Source organism: Protopterus annectens, chromosome 7.part0 (assembly GCF_019279795.1).
Source record: "Protopterus annectens isolate FY-2018-M chromosome 7.part0, PAN1.0, whole genome shotgun sequence".
NCBI lineage: Eukaryota > Metazoa > Chordata > Ceratodontiformes > Protopteridae > Protopterus > Protopterus annectens.
Window position 1 is genome coordinate 210,778,734 of NC_056739.1, and position 22,850 is coordinate 210,801,583.

At 39.0% G+C, this 22,850-nt stretch overlaps 1 protein-coding gene across 1 annotated transcript in view; it reads right to left on the reverse strand.

Moving 5' to 3' along the window:
• Positions 1-22,850, reverse strand: part of ELP5 (elongator acetyltransferase complex subunit 5) — a 912,344-nt gene that overhangs the window by 154,575 nt on the left and 734,919 nt on the right. The window lies entirely within an intron of this gene.

A 22,850-nucleotide genomic window follows, 5' to 3' on the forward strand; every position in this document is an offset into this window, starting at 1 on the left:
CTTGAATTAGTAGTAGTTCAAGTGGATGTACAAGATCCCACAGCGCCTATCAAAAAGACTAGGGGAAGTTTCTCAATGTCCTGGCCAAATTTCTCCGAGTATTATAAATACCACCTTGGTTCATTATCCCAGTCAACAAAGCATAAATAAAATAAAGTTTAAAGAGCGAGTTAACCAAAGCTCCAACTGTTTTAACATATCTACTCTTTCAGTTAGATGGCCATTTAGTCTCAAAGCATGTCAAAATAACAATAGCATATGGTGCCTTAAAAGGGGTATACACATGCAAAACTGACTTTCAGCAGTTGAGCAGCAAACTGGAAGCTTCGCTACGGCTGCCTGAAATGAGGTAGGACATTACTCAGATCACTTCTACAGAGGTGGTTGACCTGCTGAGCATGAGGTCATCAGTATCTTGTGCTCTTTCTTCTCTAGAGAATTCTTTCCGACAGCAAACAGGGTTAATGCTCTTACCTGCTAACAAGCTGCTTCCTGTAGTCAAGGGCACAGGATTGGATTTCTCCTACTTAAATTATCCTACTGTGACATTCTGAACAAGTCACTTAAAAAGACAGTGCCTCACAGGCCACCCCTGAAAAGGGTCAACTGTATCCAGTGGCATTACCAGGCTAAGAAATTAATAAAATACATAAAAAATGTCAATGAAGGCACAGAGAAGGGACTGAAGGAAGTAAAAACAAACTAACTCTGCTGTACCGACATATTGCTCTTGCTCGCTTTCAGTAAAAGAATGGAGAGAGGTGGTGAAGGGGCCATACAACATCTTCAAAAGCATACTATGTTGAAATATGCAAATCTCTGAAGGTCCAAGTGGTACAGACAACCAGTAAAGTAAGGCTGTTGCACAGTAGAGTTTGCAGTTTAATGCAATTAATACTCTGTACTCGCAAGCAACTGAAAACAGTCAAATGTGTTTTATCATTTACTTGTAAACACCGTGGAAAGTATAGAAATGACAGCAGATGACATTTACTGAAAGTATGTAGCAGGCTGCATGAATGTAGTAACAAGAAAGATTAAGAACCACTTAAAAAACAGCATCACTGAGCAAGCAAAGAAAGCTAACGTGCAACTGACAAGTACTGGGAAATAAAGCAGAACATTTAGGAAATAAATCCAACTTCAATGGTGCAGTCTCTGTTAATGATCACAGCGCCTCAACATTAAGCAAGGTCTGTAATATAGGATGACTTAAAATTTGCAAAGTTCTCTGAAGAGAAAACAAAATGTATAATGCTCGGTCTGCAGCATGGTATAACAATCAAAGGGTATCCACCACACTAATGTAAGCATTCTGAGCTTTCATGCAAACAATTTGATTTTAGCAAAGGAAAAGATGGTGAGCTGTGACCATCTAGTTGCATACATTAGTGTCCTTGTCTAAAGGCAGTAACCTGGCAATTGTACCCAGTGAAGCAATGTGCATAAATGTCCTGTAACTCACCACTATATACAAAGAGGCATGTAGCAGGAAAAATGGACTAAAATAGAAAAATTCACAAAGCAAGAAACTTGTGTACCACCAAACCATAAATGACAGCAACAGGGTCCGATGCTTCCTCCCCGTGTGTTTGTAAGGGTGTATCTATATATACTCAATACTATACAGTACACATACTCCAAATAACAATCACCCCTAAATTCTCCCTCACTTTCCTTTTGAACACAGCAAGCACAGTAAACAATCAACACTCCACCTTAACATAAGACACCCTATATCAATACCTCACCTCCCACTGCACTACTGACTCTTTCTTTCATACTTGTTTCCACCAAATTACTATCCACACAATCCCCATCTTTTCCCTTACTGCCCACCAGTATTCTGTTCTTTGACATTCCACATTAAATTGATGCTATACTAAAATCACATTTCTTACCTAAAATGCTTCCCCTTACTACCAGACTCTTTCATATGTTCACCCTCCACACACTAACCTCTGCACTACTAATATTCTGTCCTTACCTTTCTTCCCATCACATTAAACTACACAATCAAACTTACCCTCCCCTACATCATACAACATCACATCTCCACAGACTAATACCTCACAACACTACTATCGTTCCCAGTCTCTACAACACTACCTACATAGGTTATCTTCCTATTAAATTCCTCCCACTGAATCCAAAAACTTACAGCTCTCTGGGAACATCCACCCCAACCCAGGACCCAATGTAGTACACCAGCTCAATTCCAACCCACTTCCTCTACCACCTTTTACCAACTTATTAACCCATCACAGTAACTTCAACTTGCTAATTCTTAACATTAATGTCAGGAGCATAATAAATAAGATCCGCAAACTACATGTGGATCTCTCACAGTACTCTCCTGATACTGTAGTACTAACTGAGACCTGGATAAAACCAATCAACAGTAACAATGAGATTCTTCCTCCTGGATATAATATCCTATGCAAAGACAGAATAGCTAAAAGACGTGGTGGAGTAGCAATTCTATTTAAAAATAATCTAAGTATAAAGGCTGTAGATCTGACTATTCCTATTCCCTACTTCAATAATGCAGAAATATTATTCTCCAAACTAGAAATTAACTCCAGAATGCTCATTAACATAACTGGATGCTACATCCCTCCAGGAAACAATATAACTACCCTGGAAATATACTGTATTGGACCTCCAGCTCAATACCACATGAAACTATCATTATGGGAGATTTCAATATTGATTGGCTGACCTGCTCCTCTCAAAACCCCACAAATTTTTATCAGTCTATATGGATTTACTCAATTCATCCAATCCCTACAAGAATAGATAAGACAACCACAAAGGAATCTACCCTTGAATTGATACTTATAAATAGATCTACCAACTCCTTTCAGTCTGGTTGTCTCCCTTGCAGCCTGAGTGACCATCAAACAACCTTTCTACTAAGGCATCAGTCTCACCACAACAATCAATTAACTTACAATCTGATAAGAAGCAAAAAAACATTTTAACACCAACAATTTCTTATCAGCCTTACAAACCTGTAACGGGACACCTCTAAAGCTACTTCCCCTAGAAGAAGCAACTACTACTTTTTTTAGATATCCTGGACACACACACATCTCCTAGAACCATTAGAACCAAACCAAAGGCTGCTCCTTGGCTAACTAAAGAAACTAAGTCACTACTCATAACTAGAGACAAAGCCTGGAAACACTGGCATTCTACCAGGTCCCAAGGATCAAAACAATCATACTTAAGAGCTCAAGAATAAAGCAAAAGAAATCAGTTAAACAAGACAAAATTAATTACTACCAGAATATTCAAGTGAAGTACCAAAAAAACCCTGAGAAGTTCTGGTAAGCCATTAACAATATTATCCTTCCAGGAAAATCCACCACTCCCTCCCCATCAACCAATAACACCACTGAAAACATAGCTACCCAATTTAAGTATTTCACTTATACTATAAGTGCCTTATCTAACCTTCAAAGCTCCCCCTCCACTGATCCCCCAAGATAAACATTAGGAAATCCTCCTTTATATTCAAACCAGTCTCTGTCAACAATATAACAAAATTGCTTACAAAAACCTAAAACCCACCACCCTAAGCCACAGAACAAGTTGTAGAAATTCTGCCAGGAGTTGAAGATGCAATGGCCTACCCTGTAGCCGTCCTTATCAATAGATCCATGTCTGAAAATAAAGTCTGTGAGATTTGGACAATCTCCCACATAATACCCCTACACAAAAGACGGTAGTTCTACAGAATTTATTAATTATCATTCAATAGCCATACTAATCCCTCTCACCAATATCCTAGAAAGATGCGTATATAAACAAATGATGGATCACGTACACATACAAACTTGTAACAAACACTCAGCATGGATTTCGTCCCTTCCATAGCACTACTACTCCATTAATGTCCTTCACCAATGCAGTTAACCATCACAGAAACAATGGCAAGTTTGTGTCTGCTATCTTTCTTGACCTTTGTAAGGCCTTTGACATGGTCACACATATAAAACTCAAAAAGAACTTGGATAAGTTTACTATCAGTGGACACTATCGCTTGGTTCCAAAGCTATTTATCAGGTCGCCAGCAGGCCGTCCAATGGCAGAACAACCTCTCTCCTCTTCTTCCAGTCACAACAGGAGTTCCACAAAGCTCCATTTTAGGACCCCTACTCTTTTCACTCTTCACTAACAATCTACACACTTCCTCTCTGCATGCTTCTATTATCCAATATGCAGAGGACTCGACCTTAATCTGTTCTGCCTCCTCCCTACAGGAACTCTATTCAATTACACAAGCATCCTTTCTCTCAGTTGAAGGATGGCTCACAAACTCCAAGCTAATCCTAAACCCTAACAAAACTTCTTCTACTCAGCCTGACAAGATCCACCAGATCAAGCCCCTCCTTTACTATTATGTCCAAGAACAAAACCCTCATTTCTCCTGTAACTCAAACTAAACTTCAAGGTGTCAAAATTGACTGTAATATGAAATATGACATCCATATCTCCCAGATCATAAAGAAGGTGCACAAAAAAATTAGGTGTTCTCTACAGAAATAAACAATTTCTCACTAAACAGGCTAAATCCACCATTGCACATACTCATCTCGTTTCGACACTCCTCTATATCTCCCCAATACTTACAGACCTGAGAAAAACTGAAATAGCCAAACTTGAATCCTGCTACAATAAAATAGTCAGGTTTGCCACAGACTCTCCTTTCAGATCACATCACTGCTCAGTTCTTAACAATTTAATTGGTTTGAACTACCCCAACTCATTCTCTATAACCAACTGATTTTTGCCCATAAAATCCTTCACCAAACTGACAAAACCCCTGCCCTCCAGAATGTAATACTTCCACAATCAATCAATAGATCACTTCATTCATGTACTAGATTATTACAGGTAACAAAAGCCAACACCACCGCTGGTGATTCCCTCTTCTCCAGCTTCATAATAGAACACTCTGCCCCAGAATATAGTATCCTACTCTTCCTTAATGAAGTTTAAACCAATGCTAAAAACTTATCTTGTGGATACACGGCTATGCTCCTGCATCAGCCCTGGTTAATTCACCCTTAATCTCTGAAGTTATCTAACCCACTTTCATCAACTAAACTACCAGTACTAACCTCAGTATTCTGAGATTTTGATTTCTCAACTCCTGTACCATATATCATCAAGACCAAGAATTTCCAGTGTACAATGTTTCTCAAACCTTCTTTGCATACAGAACTTTTATCATATCCCTTACAGATAATTCCAAGTATTGTACTGGTACGCAAAAGCTACAACAGGGGGTCATCTCTGACCACAAATTACATAATGCAAACTGCATTTTCTGTAACCTGTACCTTTCATCAACTAAATTACTTTCTCAATGTCTGTATCACTGTATTATACATTCCATGTTGTTATTCACACTCTATTTTTCTAAATTTAATTTGAATCATACTTGCATCTGATATTTTGGTATCGCTGTAATGTACATTGTATGTTTGCTATTGTCATTCTACGTTCATACTGTAATTGGATTGTACTCGCATCTGATATTTGTATCTTTTATGTGGAGCTTTTCTGCCCGGGCCTCCGTTGAAAAACGACCTGTGTCCAGTTGGACTTTCCCGGTGAATAAATGTAAAATAATAAATAATAATAATAATAATATAATTATAAGGTACTGCACAGTGAAGACTCACCTTAGCTGGGTCTGTCTTGGAGATTTTACTGAATGGTCTGTGGGTGTGACTTTTTATCCTTTGGTGTAGATATAGTGTGTGTGTGTGTGTATACCTCTTAACCTCTTAGCAAAGGAAATCTGGACAAAGCCAGAAATAATGGGGGTGACAAAAGCCCAAATATAAGGACAAATGTTAAATATTCCTTATAAACATAGCAAGTTGCTAGAATAACAGTATTTGTGTTAGTATGCATTTTCTGAAGGGTATGAAGTCCGAACCTCAGATGTATGTCATTATTTAGTTACTTCAGTCCTTCACCCAAAAACACAAATTTTATGAGTGACAGACCAAAAATGTGAGGCAAAAATCTGGACATTGACAGATATGTGTATCCTTATGTGTGTATCTATCCACCTCAATGCTGTCTGAAAGAATTGAGCATTTTATTTAAAGAGGGGCCAATGTGCCCCTCTTCCTTAAATCTGTATGTTGAGGGGAAATCCACTCACCTCAAACCTTCCTTACTTAAACATATTTAAGGAATGCAGTTTTGCCTGGTGAGGCTTACCCTCATTAGCAAAATTAATGAAATTACTTACATGAAATGGACTGTACTAATTCAGCCCAAACAAAACTGGCAATTTTGTAGACTGACAATTTAACAGAATTAAATACCACAGTAGCAAGAGCTTTATTTATTTACTGTTTGTGGAGGAAATGGGGCTAAAAAAATCTGAAACCAAGAATCCACTGGAGTGCAGAAATTGATACCTTAAAATCACTGAAAATCCTCTGTGATGTAAGCTTAGATCATTAAATTTACATGCAGCCTAAGGGACAGTCTCAAATTAAACCTTAAGGTTGAGATGAATACATATTTGAGTTGAGTGCGAATTAAGTTCTTCTATTTTGTCATATACTAAACTTTTGAGTATAGATAAACATATTTCAGATTAATTTTTATTCTGGCCACATTGTAGATGTTCATACCGGACATGTAATTAATTTTCATTGTCTAAACTTGATGCTAGACATAACCTATCATATTTCTGAACCTCTTACACCACCAATCACAAACATAATAAGATAGAAATGTTGACCCGGTATAGAAAAACTATCTACCTTGCTATACTTACTAGTATTTCATAATAGTGTGTAGAGAATAACTACAGAATTTCATTTTGCTTTTCTGCCAGAGAACATCTACCAACATTGCCCAGCACCTGCTTTGTATTATCAACTTATATTTTAGGCAAGTGATCACTGTTCCAGGAATGAAGCTTTAACCGGCGCATCGGATAAACAAGGTTAAACTTCTTCTGGCTCCGCCAAGTCTGCTCTTCAAATTTTCCCTTAAGGAAGCTCTACTCTTAGTATAATCAGACTACTCGCTATATTATAAGCCTAGCACTTGTTCTCAAAACTTCTCTACTAAGTAAGCACTCTCTTACTAAGTAAGCACTACATCCACCTACCACCCCTGTGAATATCCACTTCCCTTAAAGGCACAGCACTCCCTTATACTGTTCTAGCATGTCGAGTGGTAGATTACTGGCGTCCTCTCGAGTTCAGCTGGTTAATCTGGGTATCTTGAGACAATGCTACAATTGTCTCATGTACACAGACAACCCTCTCCTCCTCCCAACAAACACAAATACATGTGAGAGATGCAACTATATAGCCAAACTGGAGGCTGAACTCTCTCAACTCAGGGCTGGCATGACCAGACAGGAGAAGATGGTAACCACACACACAACAAACCCAGTCCCACATAGACCTACCAGAACTGCAGACCAAACACATAAAAACACAAAGACATACTCGGAGGCTCTAATAAAAAACTTACCAAAACAACAGAGGCTCCCAAAGCAGACATCCAAAATCCACCACCTCAAAACAAAACACATGCAACACATACTTCAATAAATCAGTGTGTCAACCAATCACAGCCCTTAAGGCCAAACACCATGCCTGATACTCTAGTAATAGGTGACTCTATAGTCAGACACACTGATGTCCCGCTTACCAGGCTGAACAAGGAGAGGGTGACTGTGAGCTGCCTATCGGGAGCTAGGATCCGCCACATAACACATGCACTCAGGTCACTCCAAAGCAAGTACAAATATGACTCCGTCATTGTCCATGCTGGCGTGAATGACCTGAGACGTACCTTCCTGGACTACATGAAAAGAGACATAGAGGAGCTCTCTGACTATGTAGCCCAGGCTGGTATGACCCTGACCAGCATCTTGCCCTCACCAAGAATGATGCCACAATACAAAGACAAGATGATCAGCTTTAATAATTGGCTCAAGTACTGGTGTCATTCTAAGGGGATCCAATGTCTGTCTGCCTGGGATGACATGTTGGACAAGCCACGCTGCTTCGCAAGGGACGGCTTGCACCTGTCACCACTGGGCTTCCGGATATTGGCTAAGGCTCTTGCCACCCCCATAGTGCTTTTTTTAGGCAAGGCTCAAAAGACAAACCCACCTCCTTAGAAAACAAAAATGGAAAAAAACTACGGGTAATGCTGCTCAATGCCAGAAGTCTAAATCTCAAGATGCAGGCACTCGATGCACTCCTCAGTATGGAGAACATCGATGTCTGTGCAGTAACTGAAACCTGGTTCAAGGCTCCTGAGAGCACCCCAGCGCTACCAGGCTATACCTCGTATCATGCTTTTCGGCTCCAAAACCTGGGCCGAACCACAAAGGGAGGGGGAGTGTCCATATTCATCAAGGACACCCACACCTCCAGGTTAGTAGCAACACATGAAGCAGCAGAGACCATACAGGTGCAACTAACCATAGGCAAAACTGCTATACAATTGGTAGCTTGTTACAGACCACCCTCCCAATCTCAGGAACCCCACTCAGCCTTCCTGAAGACATTGGAGGATATGAATGTATCACAAAATACCATCATACTGGGAGACTTCAACTACCCAAACATAGATTGGGTACATTATTCTAGCCCTAACACCCTAGCCCAAAGGTTCCTGGAATTCATAAATTCAAATGCAGTGGAACACCTAGTCACCTCTCCCACTAGGGGAGATAATATACTAGACCTGATCGTCACAAACATGGGGACAAAATGCTCCACACCAGAGGTATACCCCTCACTAGTGAGATCTGACCACAAACTAATCACCCTGGATATACATATCCCACCTCCACCCCCAGCACAAAAGACCACAGTGAAAAACTTCTCAAAAGCAGACTTCACTCTTCTTAAGACTGAGATGGTATCCTTTAAGCCCACTGGGCCAGTGGATACCACATCCCACAATGCAGAATCCTTCACAAATGCTTTCTATGGACATCTCCAAGAATGCATGGATCATGCAATCCCAAATAAATCCAAGTCCCTCTCCACCAAAGGAAAGCTTCCTGTCTGGTGGACCTCAGCCATTAACAAATTGTATAACAAAAGAAGGAAGCTACTGCACGACAGAGCAAAATCCCATAAAGGGAAGACATCTCTGATCAACATTAGCAGAAAACTACGTTCTCTCATAAAAACATCCAAGGCCAACTTTGAGAGAAAAATCGCTAAGGACACTAAAGATAACCACAAAGCCTTCTTCAGCTATGTTAGAAACCTGGGCGGAAACCCTCAGATATGCTCAGAGTTAGTTCACAACAACAAAAAATACACTGAACCCACAGACATTGCCAACATTCTGGCTGACAGGTTCAGTGCAAATTTCTCCCCTCCCTCACCCCCAAAAGAAGAAATACTTATCCCAGCTGAATGTAATCTCCCTGTCATCTCAGATGTCCAAGTGAGAACCGCCCTCAACAAAGCTAAAAACACAGCATCAATGGGACCTGACGGTATTACGGGTTGCATGCTACGTGAACTCCAAGAGGAGCTAAACCCGCACATAAAAATGCTATTTAACCTTAGCCTTACTACAGGATATGTACCTGATCACTGGCGTACAGCAACAGTGGTCCCACTCCACAAAGGGGGTACCTCTACAGACCCTGGGAACTACCGCCCCATAAGCTTAACCAGCCTGGTCTGCAAAGCTATGGAAAGAATCATTATGGAACTCATAAACAGAGACATAGGGGACCTACAGACACTTGACCCCACCCAGTTCGGCTTTGTAAAGGGCAGATCCTGCCTTTTGAACCTGGTTGACTTTTTCGAAACAGTCACTAGAGCCATTGATGAGGGCAAAGCAGTCCATACAGCCTACCTGGACTTGGCTAAGGCCTTTGACACAATACCCCACTCAGGCATCATAGATAAGCTCAACAGCTTAAACGTAAACCCTTATGTCACTAGATGGGCTTTGTAAAGGACAGAACCCATAAAGTTAAAATCGCTGGAGCAATGTCAGACTCAAAGCCAGTCACAAGTGGTGTCCCACAGGGATCTGTCCTGGGACCCCTCTTGTTCGGCATTTATTTCTCAGATGTTTAAGCAAACATGGGAGGGTTGTGGCTGACAAAGTTCGCAGATGACTGTAAACTAGGCACCACAGTCGATACAGCAGCGGACACATACATCCTACAAAAAGGCCTCACAGAAACGGACAACTGGTGCCAGAGTCACGGCCTTAAACTAAATGCCAAAAAATGTATAGTCATCCCCTTTGGGAAAAACAAAGTACCCACAAATTATCACATAGACAGCAACCCACTGAGTACGGAAAAAGTAATCAGAGACCTAGGGACCCAAGTCGACAGCGACCTCTCATTTGACACCCACGTTGCCAAAGTGGTTAGAAAAACATTCTACCTTGCACACCTCATCATGAAGGGATTCACATCCAAATCCAAGGATGTCATTGTACCCCTATACTCCTCCCTCATTAGACCCATGATTGAGTACAATGCCCCATTTGGTATGTACCTCACCCGGCATTTGCAACAGCTGGAGAGACCACAAAAGTACCTCACCAAGAGGATCAAGGGTCTCCAACATATGTCTTATTCTGCCAGACTAAAGAAGCTCCAGCTCTATTCAGTAGCATACCGCCTGCTCAGAGGTGATCTCTGCCTGACGTACAAGGCCATGTCCAATCAGGAACTGATGGACATGCTCCACCTCAAAAAATCCAAATCCATCAGGACCACGAGAGCTAAAGACTTAAACCTCGGCACAAGTATGAATAGGACATGCTGGAGGGATGGATTCTTAACCCAGAGGCTTCCTATGCTTTGGAACAAGATCCCAGTTCATGTTAGGCAGAGCCCCTCACTGACTCTCTTCAAGAGAAATCTTGATGAGTGGATGGGAGATCGTAAGTTTACCCCAGGGGTCACATCTGTGTCACTAGTAGACAGGGGCACAGTAAACTAATTCTATTATATAAGGGGACCTTCATTGTGTCACTACTAGACAGAGGCACAGTATTTTAAATCTATTCTATGCATTTTTGTACCATTTCATGGGGTGGCGAAAGCCACATCACTATGGCTAGGCTTACAAATGCCCCAAGGCAGATAGCCTAGTACTAAACTATGAAACCCAGGATTTAAGCTCAATTAAAACTGATTTTTGAACTTGACACAAGTCCGAAGTCAGACGGTCCTGGTCACTTAATTTTATAGTTAATGTTCAAATGAAAAAAGAATGTGTTTGTGTTTTCTATCATGTGTGATTATCTTACTTTCCAAATACGCAGACGGACAGACTATTCAGGACTGCCCTCCAGTACATACAAATTTTTTCACAGCATGGTTGTAAACTCCCCAATCATAAACTGGTTACAAATTAAAACAGTCTACATTTCATTAGCCTACATATTATAAACAGGTCACCACTTAAGTATCAAAGCCCTTTTTTTAATTACAACAGCAATAATTTCTGTCTGAACATTTATAGGTAGGTTGCATGGCCAAAGGATCAAATAAAGAAACACTTCAATGGCAAACGTGTATGCACAACTGTTTAACAAAGATTATAAGGAAGGCTCTGGTCATAATTTTCATGGATTTTAGGAACATAAACTTTACTAATGCAGCCATGACAGGTTCAAGACAGGTAACTAGGGACCTCAACTTAGGTTTTACTACATTTTCTCTCAAATCTCTTAACAAAACAGGCCTCCCAAGTGTTGAGTGCATCTGGTTTATCAAAGGCAAACCTAAGTTTGAGAGGAGAAATGAGCAAGAAAGGGTTGGTAATTCCTAAATGTGAAAAGGGATTTAAGGGACAATTAAGTTCTCATACTTACATTACTTGCTGCTTTCTAAGACTTTGGTAATATTGTAGAGGTTAGGACATTTCAACAATACATCTGTTCTGCCAGACTTATTTGTTACAGGTACAAGTTGTGCATATAATGTTTAAATGATAACCACATTTGAATTTACAGGTTTTTCAGATTTCCCTACCTGAATTCAGATCAGTGACAAACAAATCCCAGTCCAATGTGTTAAGTAATACTATTAGACCAAATGTTGCTCTCGAAGTACCTGTTGTCACTGAGGCGCCGGTTTCAGGCACCTCTAGTGCTAATGTTTTTGTTAATACCTCAGTTTCTCCTATAGCTGTGGATGTTACAACAGCACCGTTAGATGCTGCAGTTGATAGTAGTACTGAGAAAGTAGTGGTGCAAACGGTTGGGGTTATTGAACAGTCCCAGAATAATGATGTAGTGGTCAGGAGGAGAGCTCCTAATATGGTGAATTCTCTTAGTATAGAGAATAATACTGAATCCACTTTTCACCCTTTCCCCATAGCACAAGATCGCCGACTAGAGAGGGGGAGGTCCCTGAGCCGTGGTCGGCACAAGAGGAAAGGGTCAGTGAACGAAGTACTGGGTCCCACATTAAAAAAGATGTGGGAAAAGAACACAGCACGCTAGTAATTAACTTAGCCAGTAGAGTGTTAACACAGTTTGAGTATGAGGTACTGAATAGGGGCCTCAATTTTATACCCACCAAATGTGGTGATTTAGTTGAATCAATAGTAGATTTGAAAACTTTTGTAAGGAATGTACAACTTAAAGTAGATTTCCAATCAACCCATGAGGAGGTGAGAGAAGTGAGATTTAAAGAGAATAGTGTGTATCAACCACAGTTACACCCTTTGTTAGACACCTACTCACGTCTGGTTGAGAATGATATTTATCAATACTTTACTACTAACAGACGCTGTAGGTATTCGTCTAATTTGAGTATGAAGCAGCGACAAGCCCTAGAGAATTTAAAGCATGACCCTGAAATTGTTATTAGACCGGCAGATAAGGGTGGTCCTATTGTATTGATGGATACAGAGGCATACGTGTATTGTATGCAAACACTATTGACCACAGATTCATTTTATACGAAGGTTGATATGATGTTGGTGACAGAGAAGGTGTTCACAGTTTATGGGATGCTGGATGACATGGTTTTGAACTATGACATCACAGATGAACTTTATAATTATTTGAAGGTGAAGAATCCACGATACCTATAATACAAGGGCTACCCAAGGTACATAAGTCTATGGATCCACCTCCAATGAGACCTATTGTCTCAGGGCAGGGATGGTTAACCGAACCGATGTCCATTTACATAGAATACTACTCTAGACCACTGGTAGACAAGTGTGTCCATATTCTTAAAGATAGCAAACAGTTTCTGATAGATTTGTATGAATTTATGAAGGATGTGGAACCTAATAATAAGTTTCTAATGGTAACGCTCGATGTGGTGAGTCTGTTTACCGTTATACCCAATGAGGCAGGGGTCCAGTTCTATCTTAACCACTTACACAAGAACTCTAGTTACACGAACAGGTTTATAGACCTACTATCTTTGTTTTTGGAAACTGTACTCACCAATAATGTGTTTATGTTTGGTGAGGATATGTACCTGCAGAATGATGGCGTAGCTATGGGCACTTCATGTGCCAATAGCTACGCCAACATAGTTATGGCAGAGTGGGAGGATCAGTATTTGTTTGGTTCTAGTGGTTTTAGAGACCATGTGAAGTTTTATAGGAGGTTTGTAGATGACCTCTTCCTCATTTGGGGTGGTTCTCTAGAGGAACTGTTGCTGTTTGTTCATAATGTTAACCACTCTACTGGATTTTTGAAGTTTACACTTGGTTATTCAGAGGATGCTATCTCTTTTTTAGATGTGGATATTTGTAGACTGTCAGGTGGACTGATCAATACTTCTATACATAGGAAACCATGCTATCGGAATGCACTCCTTCATAGGAGTAGTATGCATCCTACCTATGTATTTGAAAATGTCATGAAAGGACAAATCATGAGGGCTTCAAGGTTGAATCCCTCTGATATGGGTTACTCCCGAGAGTTAAAGAGAATGGGAGAGATGTTCCTGTCCCGAGGTTATGACTCAGGTACTTTCAGTAGGATGAAAACAGAGGTGGATTAGATTCACGTAGTACTGTGGCCAGACCCTATTTTTCAGATCTAGGGGTAGCCGATGATGCTGAATCTATAGGTAACGGGCTCCCACAAGGTATCGTTAGAGCCCCCCTTTTTTATACTAAGGATGCCAGGTCTATTAGGAGGTTTATGGAAGATAGATGGGAGATCTTGACTCTGGATCCTGTGGTCAAGGGAATCGTGGGTTTGAAACCTTCCATCAGCTATAAGAATAAACCCAACCTCAAGAGTATGCTATGTCATAGGCCTGTTTCACCAGTTTTAGGACGTATGAATGGATCAACATTGAATACACACCCATGTGGTAGTTGTAACCAGTGTGGGTTTATAGATACTAGGGTTTCATTCATCCATCCTGTTACTAATTATGAGTTTAAGTTCTCTACAGGTACCAATTGCTTAGATTCTAATGTAGTCTATTTGGCTAGGTGCTCCGCCTGCACCTCGTTCTATATAGGTAAAACCAATAGGACTTTGAGGGAGCGGGTGAGGGAACATATATATCAGATTAGGACAGCTAACACCACGAATGCCTTAGCCAGACATGTTAAAGTCACTAGCCCACAGCATACTTTCTCATTTTGTGTTATAGAGGTAGTACGTCTTAGCAAGAGAGGGGGGGGACATTATCAATCATACCTTAGAGAGAGAGATGCAATGGATCATCAGATGTAGGGCAGATAAGTTCCCAGGACTCAATGACAAGGTCAATATAACCCCTGTGTTAAGGAAAAGGAGATGTTTTAGACCATAATGTTTTTGATGTCTTTGATGATGATATATGTAAATGCTGTCTATGTGACAGTTCTTAGATGTTTTTATTTTTTATTTCTTATTTTTTGTTTTTAATATTTAGCGCTTGTTAGCCTTGTTGAATTTGAAGTACTGTGTCTTTATTTGTATATTGAGCAGTCTTTTAGATGCATAGTAATTAGTGTTTGACATGTGCTTGGGTTTAACCTATCACCAACAGTGCTCCAGTATTTAAATTGGAATAGGCATGCTTTTCTTTTGTAACTGTCTGAAGAAGCCTAAGGGTGAAAGCGCTAACAGTTTTATACCAATAAACTGCTTGGATTTTATACTACAGTTGGTGATCGTGTTTTGAACTGTTTTGAACTGATTTCCTGCATTTCAGTGCTCGAGGAGTCTACAATTTATCAGCCGTCAGACCCAGCGCATGGTGGTGTTTGTTATTTGCATTTATTTTTTATCCATTGCGATAGCTGGGTCTAGTTTCCATAGTACCGGTGTGTTTTTTGTTTTTGCTAAATCCCAGTCCAATGACCACAATGGAAACTGCATGTCAACACTAGCTTAACAAACACAATTACCAAGCACTTTGTTTGAAGAGGGGCAGACTTGCTTGCATCCCCGTGTGTGTCTGTGGGCACGTGTGAGAGAGACTTTGCTGAATCACGTCTCCCTTACTTAAATATACTAGCAACCTGATCACAAAGACAGGTGAGCACCATGTTGCTAAAAATGTTCTTGCTACCAGCTGCTGAAATGCTACAAATGAACTCCATCCCAGTTTCCAAAAAGGCAAAAGAAAAGAAAATTCTCTACTCTGTAACTCCCATTCCCAAACAATTCCAAAATGAGAAATAGTACCACTGACCACATACATTAAACGACAAACCACACCAAATCATACTACTAGTATTAGTAGTCTTTGTTACTGTCATTTGCTCTCTGTAGTCTGATGATAATGGATTCAACAAACCTGACTGATAGGAAACCACAAGCTTTCTGTGCCATCAGCTTCTAGACCAGTGGCAGCTCTGGCAACAGGCTCCTTTTCTTTCTGAGACACAGTAGTTATCTGATGGAGCACATATTTTTTGTTATATACTGACACACACACATACATATATAATTCATTATATATATATATATATATATATATATATATATATATATATATATACACATATATATACACACACGTACAAATAAATACACACACACACACAAATGTGAAAACAAAAATATTTGTATGAAATACAAACAATATAATCCGGTTACTACATTAGCAGTCCAGGGAACCATTAATGAGCTTAGCCCAAATTCACAGTTGCCCTCAAGCAGTGTCTGGTTAAGTGACTTGGTCAAGCTCACACAGTAGGCAAATGAGGGCTGATGGAATCAAATCCTTTACCAAAGGAAATACAGCACACAGACACAACTCTCTGTCAGCTGCCAGAGAGCTTCTTCCAAAAGAGAGCCACCTTTTGTGGGTCTGTCTCATGACAGACTGGGGATAAAGTGAAAAACAAAAACAAATGGCCACAACAATATATTTCAGCATGCCTTCTCACTCCCAATTCAAAAAGATGGCCACCTTCTACAAATACCTCCAGTGTCTGACAGTGAAAAAAGGTGAAAGAAATAACACTAATATTTCAACTTGCAGCTCATGCACCACCATTCTAGACAAGCCATATAATGACCATTCATTAATCTTTTCTCCCTGTGCTTTCACACACGGCTCGCTTTTCAAATCCTCCTACACCCCCTTCCCCAAAGAAAGAAGGAAACCTTCTATTTTGTGGAGAAGAAAGAGACAGATAGGGTCAAAACTGCTTTGGTAGGTTTGTTGCTGTGCTGACAGCTATGCAAGTATGAGAGATTCTATTCTGTGGGCCACTGTGTAAAAGTTATCTTTTAATTAATTCTTTTTATATGCTGAGGCATAACAATGATAGTAAAACATTGTTTTAACATGAACATTCAAGATGTAGCTGCTCAGTTGCCTTTGAGGGTAGAAACCCAATCTAAATGTATTCAATTATGCCAGTAAGATTTCCAGAAATGTTCATGAAAATATGTTGAACCATTTTGGAGATGCACGCTTGTATATTTAAATAACAAAAACATCTAGTATTCTCGGTACAAACTTTCTGAAATCTAGTAAACATGACAATGCTAATGCTGGCATGCACATCTTCCCTACGCCTAAAATATGCTCTTTTGTGGTTCACCTATATATTTGCCCCCTTCAATGCTTCCAGAAATGCTGTATATTGATGTATACAGAATTTACACAGTACAAGTACTACTACAGGATTACACAATATTACACACATGTATTAGCACATCTAATTACTGCTGTGTGAAGTTAAGTCACTAGTAGGACTTTTTATATTACCACACTGTATAACGGATTCAATTCATATATTAACACATTAACAATAGTAGGACAAGTTCAGTTGTTTCCTGACAGGGTACTTATGCCATTTTACAGTGACAATATTTGCTCACTTAAGAAATATAAAATGTCCAACTACTGTAACAAATTGTGCACAGTGTAAATGCCATTCTCAGATGCTACCTAAATCAAGTGTCCCAGGAATTAAGATGACCAGAGATTTCACTTTAAACATTTCAGCCATAATCAAAAATCTATAACTATGTAAAATTCTTTAGAAAATCTTATATAAGTAGTAGAGTTGAAGACACCATATATCTTCTGATACAGTAATTAGACCACTTTAACTTTTCTCTCAATAAATGAAACTAGAATGCTGACATTATTACAAAACATTCAACATACAAGTGTCAATGGAGGTGGAAATGAAAGATGGATAAAAATCAAGTATTTTCTAAGATACTATTCAGTAGGCTGTCAATTTGTTTGCAAGCCTGGGAATATACGATGGACATCCAGATACTTTGTTGGACATAAGACTACTGATACTTTGGTCAGATTTTCTTTTGCCAACAAACATGAAAGCTTTTTTTTTCAATTTATCATGAGCTGTGGTGGCATGAGAGTTGCTGTAAGGCTTTTTACAACAGTTTAAAAATCTCAACAAAATAAAACAGCTCAATTTCAGGATTTTCCAAGGATGAAGATTTGTGGTCTTGCAAGTACTGAAAGACCATCCTCAACATCCTTCCTTATGCGTCACAGCTGACTATCTACAGTAGAGATGTTGCTCAATTTTATGAGACTGCTGTTATTTCAAGAAACATGTGAGGAACCTGTAAACTTCTCCCATTTTTTTTTCTCTAGTGTCTGTAGTGTGAAGCAAAATGCAGATGGATTAAAAATGCACTAATGTACTTATTTTAATGACTCGACTTATTTTATCTCCACCCTTACAATACACTACTTTTTATAGGAAGGAATACTGCAAAATGGGAAAAAAACTTCTGCTGATGAATCTATGCTGTTATGAATTTTTGTTCTTCTTTTACAGAGGCACAAATGTCATCTTGCATTTTCCTACTTCTATCACTGTACTTCTATTCTTGATTTGTAACATTCTACCACCAATCCCTGAGCATGTGACAAATTAGTACTTTATTTTATGCTTTGTGTACAAGACAAAAATACTCTAGTCAGCACTTCTACAGTAAAGTCTAACTTGTGAGTTTTAGTCATCTGTGAACTGATAGTATGCAAACTCAGATTCAGATTCTATAAAGTGCATATCCCTTTGATTTTTTGTCACTGTTGGGTGCTTTTAAGGACAGCCAGTAAATGTTGAAAGTGGATTTATCACCATTAATGTGTGTCTGCTAGGGTGGTTCATCCACTTTACACCCTTCATGCAGGTAGACATATTTCATTTACTCAACCTGTTTATATACAGTTGCAGTATCAAATAACCTTGCACATTGTACAGGCAATACTCAATGGCATACTTTGCATGTATCCCCCATAATCACATTTACAGTGCTGCTATTCCAAACATGGCCACTATGGTTCTGGTAATATGGACATTTTGATAATATGGATACCCAAAGATTAGGGGGAAAGCACAGACCAACAAGAGTGAATAGGAGGAATGAGAAAATGGAGGAAATTATGTACTGGGGATCTAGCAGAAAGACAAAGCAGGTGGTGAGGGCAGCTGTATCAAAAACTTAAAATGTCTGTCAGGAGGGGGCTTACGGAAGACTCCACCATATATCGGAAAAATACACATTTTTATCATATCAGAATATTCAGTTTTGGACTTGCCATAAATTTACTCCAACTAAACTTTAAGTACTGCAACTGTGAGAAATTAACTATCGGATGTGAGACATTTAAAGGGAACCCCACTATTAATGCATCAGAATCACTCTGTTTCTCATTACATTTTAATTTATTATAACCAAAAAAAAAACAAAAAGGGGGCTGTCATACTAATGACATCTTGTTTTTCAGTCTATTTGTTCTCCTCCTCCCAGAATAAGGTTTGGGCCTTTACATAAAACATGACCTAGACATTGCACGTCAGGTTTTGTTTTTCTACAATGCCTGCATTGGTATGTGATATAACTGCCTTTAAAGGTAGTCTATGAAAACTGAGCCAGTACTTCTATTTACCTGAATTACTTTAATTTGTAATTACTTTAAGTCTGTTAAAAACACAGTTGGGTCCATTTATGCTGTTATCAATACTGGCAATATGAAAAAGCAGGGGTTTACTTGATGTTTAAATGAGAAGTTCTTAAACTCCACGCCCTCTACCCTATGCATTTACAGTGTGTGAAGACTGTCAGCTTTGCACTGTTACTACAAACAGCTAATGACAGCTGCCTGAAGAATTTATACTCTGCTTCACTGTAGAATTAAACAAAAGTAACACTTCTTTGGCCAAAATGAGAGTTTTTACTATTATTTTAATGTAGTGTTGCAGTATAACTCAGCCTGTTCTTCTTTAAAATTTCCCCCACAGCTACAATGGATATAAAATGTTTACTCACCCTTGTTAACATGCCAGGTTTTTGTGATATAAAAAAATTAGACCACATGAAATCATTTCAAAACTTTCCCCACCTTTAATGTGACCTATAACCTGTACAATTCAATTTAAAAACAAATTTGTTAGGGGGAAAAATATAAAAAATAAACGTACAATACACTGGTTGCATAAGTGTGCACACCCTTAAACTAATACTTTGTTGTGTTTGCACACCCGTAAACTAATACTTTGTTGAAGCACCTTTTGATTGATTCAGTCTTCTTGGGTAGGAGTCGATCAGCATGGCACATCTTGACTTGGGATTATTTGCCCACTCTTCCTTGCAAAAGAGCTCCAAATCTTTCAGATTGCGAGGGCATCTCTTGTGCACAGTCCTCTTCAGGTCACCCCATAGATTTTCTATTGGATTTAGGTCTGGGCCATTCCAAAACTTTAATTTTCTTCTGGTGAAGCCATTCTTTTGTTGATTTGGATGTATGCTTGGAATCATTGTCATGCTGAAAGGTGAAATTCCTCTTCATCTTCAGCTATCTAGCAAATGCCTGAAGGCTTTGGGCCAAAAGTGACTGGTATTTGGAACTGTTCATAATTCCCTCCACCTTGACTAAAGCCCTAGTTCCAGTTGCAGAAAAGCAGCCCCAAAGCACGATAGTGCCCCCACCATGCTTTGCTGTGGGGATGGTGCTCTTTTGGTGATGCAAAGTGTTGTTTTTGTGCCAAATGTACATTTTGGAATTGTAGTCAAAAAGTTTAACCTTGGTCTCATCAGACCATAACACATTTTCCCACATGCTTTTGGGAGACTATGTATTGTTTTGCAAATTTTAGCCAGGCCTGGATGTTTTTCTGTGTAAGAAAAGGCTTCCATCTTGCAACCCTACCCCATAGTCCAGATATATGGAGAATACGGGAGATAGTTGTCACATGTAGCACACAACCACCAGAAATTCCTGCAGCTCCTTCAGTGTTGCTGTAGGTCTCTTGGCAGCCTCCCTGACCAGTTTTTCATCTTGCCTTTTCATCAATTTTGGAGGGATGTCCAGTTCTTTGGAACGTCACTGTTGTCCCATATTTTCTCCACTTTTGGATGACTGTCTTCACTGTGGTCCATGGTATAGCCAATGCTGTGGAAATTTTTTTGTACCCTTCTTCTGACGGATATCTTTCAAAAATTAGATCTATTTTATGCTTCGCAAGCTCTCTGCGAACCATGGCTTTTGCTGCAGGAGGCAACTGAGTAAATGTCAGGAAAATCCTACTAGACAGCTGAACTTTATTTGGGGTTAATCAGAGTCTCTTTAATTGATGGCAGGTGTGTACCAAAGACGACTGAATGCTGTAATTCAATCGAAATGCGCTTCAACAAAGTATTAGTTTAAGGGTCTGCACACACAACAAAGTATTAATTTAAGGGTGTGCATACTTATGCAACCAGCATATTGTATTTTTTTTTTTATTTTTTATATATTTTTTTCCCTAACAGATTTGCTTGTTTTTCAATTTCATTGTACAGGTCATAAGTCACATCAAATGTGGGAAAAGTTTTGAAATGATTTATTGTGGTCTCATTTTTTATATCACAAAAACTGGCATTTTAACAGGGGTGTGTAAACTTTTTATAATCACTGTTAATCTTTGAAAACAGTTTAATTTTATTTTTTTCTTGTACTTTACTGACCTCATCAAGTACAATTATGGGTGGTAACCAGCACTAAAAATTACAAAAATCTCATTATGTCAAGCCTAGATCACACAGGCAAAAAAAAAATTCTTTCTGAAAAGGTGAAAAAAAATAAGTGGAACATGCAAAAAAAAAAAAAAAAAAAAAAAAACAGTTGGAAATAATAAAAAAAAAAAAATGGAAACCAAGGGTTTCTGAGAAGTAAACAATACCCAGATGACATCACAGGCAGAAAAAAATAAATCTAGGATAAGGTTAAGAGCATCCTAGAGTGGAGGTTTTTTTTCTTTAAACACATGTAGAAAATTGTTTCTTTTGCCCCTTAATTCCGAATGAAATTAAATAATGGCTTACATAATAAATATTTGTGGTTATCATAATATATTGGTGCAGTACTGTTGTACAAGTACTACCTAAATCAAGGTGTCTAGTTTTATTGCCGTCTTAAATGCTGCTTGTTCACCTGATCATACTTCTGTACACATTTTATTTTTTGCCCGTTACTGTAATACACATTCTGTTTGCTTTTGGTACAAGTCCTGACTGAAACTTGTCTACAAATCAGCCTACCAATCTGGCTTCCAAATACATAAATAAAGGTTACTGAACTAATCACAAATGTCAGTTTACTGACGGAACCCCCAAAAAGAATCATTATTATATGTGAAGAACTTGACAGTAAAGTAGAAAAGCATGGTTACAATCTGATTCTAAGATGATATAAAGCCTTAAGTTCATTTTTGCAGTGGTTATCTGTAATGAGATAACTGCAAAGTTTTACTCTTCTTCACAGAAGGAAGGTATAATTTGCTGGAAAAGCAGCATGCACACAGTATTCTATGTATCCTGCAGGAAACTGGAAAGTGGATTAAAAAATCTGCAATAAAAAATGGAGAAAACACAGACAACCTTCTTCCTGGGGTAGTTTATACTGAATGGTCATTTGATCAGTCACATCAACAGTCTAACTCAAAGTTAACAGCTTGAACTGCTAAATGTTTAATATAATGCTATATGAACAGGCCATTTGTAACATAGCATTTGACTTTTGAGAATGGGGACAGGAGGAAAGATGTCTAACTACATAATACCCTCAGACTGCAACAATTACATTTCCCGGATGGCAAAAGACCAAAGAAACGCTTATTCTGAGGTATGTGCAAATCTCTTTACAGTTTGAGAGCAGTGAAAATCTGCAAGGACTAAGGGTCATTTTGCTTGCAAGATCAAATGACTCTGATGGGCTACATACAGAAAAATACAACAACAAAAAAGTAATCCACTGTGGAACAAAGGGTCTGTAGAAGTAACAAGAACACCAGAAAAACAAAATAAAATCCACAGAACTACCACGTCAGAGTAGAATAAAATATGTAGTTTAATATAAGGTTAGCGCTTTCATGCTCTCCTGAGCACTT